Below are 3,645 nucleotides of genomic sequence, written 5' to 3'. Positions count from 1 at the left end.
TGATGATGGCAGTGTGAACAGACTTGTAATTCCACCCCATGTGTATATTCTTGAAGAATATGTAAAAGACCAAAATTAGAAAACACAAAATTTTCTAAATTCACTGAAATATGTAAGGGAACTGGCTTGGTAAAAAAAGCAAAATACAAATTAAGAAAACAAATCAAACATTTAAAAATTAGTAGAGAAATTGGAGGGAGTAAAATGAAAATTTGGGAGAAAATACATTGCATAGAAGTTATCTGTTTTGGGCTAGAAGTTGTGGCACATGCCTGTAACCCCAGCACTCAGGGATTGATGCAGGAGGACCGCCGTGAGTTCAAGGCCAGCCTGAACTACACAGCAAGACCCTGCCTCAAAACATCAAAACAAAACAAAGCCAAAAAGTTGACCTGTTTATGTGAAGCAACAGCACTTAATCTGAATATATTTGAGCAGCAGCAATTAAGGTTCCTGTCTTGGAACATAATAGGAAAGAATCTGACAAATACCAGCTAGGCGTGGTGACACTCTCCCACAATCCCAGCACTCTAGGGGGCTTGAGGCAGGAGAATTATGAGTTGGGGCTCAGCCTAGACAACTCAGTGCTTAGTGAGATCCTGTCTCAAAATAAACAATAAAAGAAAGGGGTGGGGATGCAGCTCAGTGTGAAGAACATGTGTTTAATCCCCAACAATCATATTTCAAAAGTTTTCTTTAGTCAGAATTAGATAGTATTCATTTTGAACCAGCAGGTCATCATATGCTTTGCTTCAGGTTTCAGGATAAGTCCCTTATCAGGAAGTTGACTAAGCATTAATGGTTTGTAGCTCTAAACTTCATGAGCCAATATCACAAATGTAGCTTCTACAATGCCATTATCGTTGGGGTTTTTAGCACAGGTTTCAAACAAAGGCATGCTGTGTGTATTAGTAAATTTTTGTGACATGTCTGTAAGCATCTGAATGGCATTTTGCAAATTGCATTTGTTTCCAAAAAGAATCTGTGGTATGTCATTCACTAACAAATGCTTTTTGCATTCCTCTATCCTAGATGGCAGGCTGAGAAAACCAGCCATGTTGGCCATACCATACCGGAAGACCATAGAGTGCATATCTTGGTGCTAGTGCTACACTATCCTCTTTCAGAACTGCTGCTGCCTGTTGTGTCCCACAACTAGATTTGACACACTCATTCATAGCAATCCACCCTGATCGTTGCTTCGGTGGGGTCAAGGAAGTGGTCCACACAAAAAGTGGCAGGTCAGGCACACCTTGCCCACCCTGGATCATAGACCACAATGATCTCGAAGATGCTGGAGTGGGCTGGAGGCAGACACCTGGAAGCCCCTAACACCATGCAGCTATCTGAGAAGCTGACCATAAGCCATGATTTCATCTTTGAAGCCATTCTTCTGCCCTCCCCCGGATTGGGGTGGAGGAGAGCAGGAACAGGGAGGCTGAGGAACTATGCTGTTCCATAAATGTACCCAGCTTATGGCTCCACTGCTGGCCCATGTGTGGCTGCAGCTCTCCCTGGAGACTGAGTTGATTCAAATGAAGAAAAACACAATTCACCTCATTCTGAACCATTTTTGCCTGAGCCCATAGTACTTGGAGAAGATGCTCTCTGTCCTCATTCCTCACACTTTACCAAAGTACTTAAAACCCATTAGGAGGTTTTGCTCAAGGGATATGGGTAGCTACCCTCCAACTTGAGGAATTCAGATAATCCATTTCAAGGGATCCTCAGCCCATGGTCCCCTAAAATATGACAAGCCTCAGAAAAAATGGTGATTCTACACAAACAACCCTTTTGAGGTCCTGGGCTCTGAAGGACAGAACTACAAAATCTAAGCCAATCCAAATAAGTCATAAGAATGGCCAAACTCAAATCAGCTTGAAAGAAACTAAGGATAGATGATCCAAACTGGAGGACAGTTTTGCAATGTGGGAGTATGAAAGGGAAAACTTTTTAAAAATAACAAGGAAACAAAGAATGGCCAAATTCATAGGCAGCAGGGACACCAACTCTGTTCCTTGAACATACATGTGCCAGGTCCTGTTCTGGCCTGGGGGAGGCACTGTAGTCCCTTATTGGCAGCCTGGGAAGGCAGCCCTTGGTTACCAGAAAGGCAGGCTATGTGACAGGAGCTGTGTCCCAGGCAGTATGCCAAACTGCAGCTCATTCTGCTCTTGTCCATTTCCTTTTTGGACAGATAGCAATTTATTGTGACAAGAGGAAACACACGAAGTCCCAGAGTTATCAGATAATCTGAGAGGAAGAGCAAGAACTAACTAGGCTGGTGAAGACAGATGATCGTTCTCGCTCACAGGCTTCTGTCTAAGTCATGTTACCAGCAGTGAAATGACCCATCCATGCTCCACCTGTGACACTCCACAAGGAACAGCCAAGATCAATAAAGCATTCGCTCCCAGTTTACACATGAAGAAAGTGGGGCATAGAGAGGTTAAATGACTTGCTCAAGGTCACACAGCCAGTGAGAGACTGGGAATGTGAGACCAGCACTATGAATTTCTAGGCAGATGGCCTCACTGCAGGACACTTGCCTGGGGCAACAGTGACGAGAGTTCCCAGGTGTGTGACTCATGAGCATCCAGGAATCCTGTGTGTTCCTTGAAGGTCCAGCTGCAGAAAGGTGGGCATGATGGCTACTAGACAGCAGTAGACATTTCCATGGTGCCCCTATGGCATTGGGAGGGCATCACAGGAAACCATCACCCCTTACATTGTCACAGCACTGCTGATATGCAGCACACTCAGGTTCAAAGCTGGAAGCCTAGGCCTTCAGTACCTCAGTAGTGAACCATCATCACACCTCAGCCAGGCCGCCATGAGGCAGGTCTGGCAAAAATAAGGAGGGGATTAGGGACCTGTGACAATCGAAGACCTCTCCCATAGAGAGATCAGGGAATCGCAGATCATGTCCCTCTCTGGCACGCTCATCTAGTGGCTCCACAGACACACAAAAGCATTTCAGTTTATACCCTTTTCTGCAGAGTCTGGGGGCTGGTGGGAGCAATGTCTCCAGCAAAGAATTCCAGTGTAGTATTTCTTCCTTCTCCTCCATAAGTCAAAACTGTTAAAATGTTCTACAGAAGAAGTAAAGAAATGAAAACTTATGGCCAGGCATAGTGCTGCATGCCTCTAGTCTGGGAGGGTGAGGCAGGATGATTGCAAGTTTGAGCCCAGCGTGGGCAATTTAGTGAGATCCTGTCCCAAAATAAAATAAAGTTTGGGGGTATACCTCAATCCAAAGGTCCTGGATTCAATCTCTAGTACTGGGAAGAAATCAGAGCTTTCCCTTGCTCAAGCTATATTTTCTAAAAGGGAGAGAGCAGTGGTAGTAGGGCTCCTTAGGGTCTCCTCTTAGGATAAGTGGGGTCTGGGTAGCCTAGAGCCACACCCCTCCTGACTTGCTTGCACCCCTGTTGTATATACAGAGGAGAACACAACTGTTCAGTAATATTTAGAGGGGGACTGCATGGCCAGAACTCTTAACTGCAGGGTTGGGAAGCCATGGGAGGAGTGGTACCAAGTGAGGACAAAGCAGGACACACAGCTGGGAGTGCTCAAAGATGGCCTTCATGTTCTTCACCAAGAAAGCACACAGGAGCTGGAGAAGGTATAGGAACCTAGGTAGAG

General features: G+C 45.3%; 1 pseudogene; it reads right to left on the bottom strand.

The window, feature by feature from the left end:
- Nucleotides 1-706: 706 nt before the first annotated feature.
- LOC100716281 (ras-related protein Rab-33B-like) lies at nt 707-1,389 on the bottom strand (annotated as a pseudogene).
- Nucleotides 1,390-3,645: the final 2,256 nt, after the last annotated feature.

This window comes from Cavia porcellus, unplaced genomic scaffold, assembly GCF_034190915.1.
Source record: "Cavia porcellus strain 051 isolate PalLab524CR breed Dunkin Hartley unplaced genomic scaffold, mCavPor4.1 scaffold_20, whole genome shotgun sequence".
NCBI lineage: Eukaryota > Metazoa > Chordata > Mammalia > Rodentia > Caviidae > Cavia > Cavia porcellus.
Note: the sequence above shows the minus strand (reverse complement) of the source record. Positions and strands in the feature narration are given on the sequence as shown.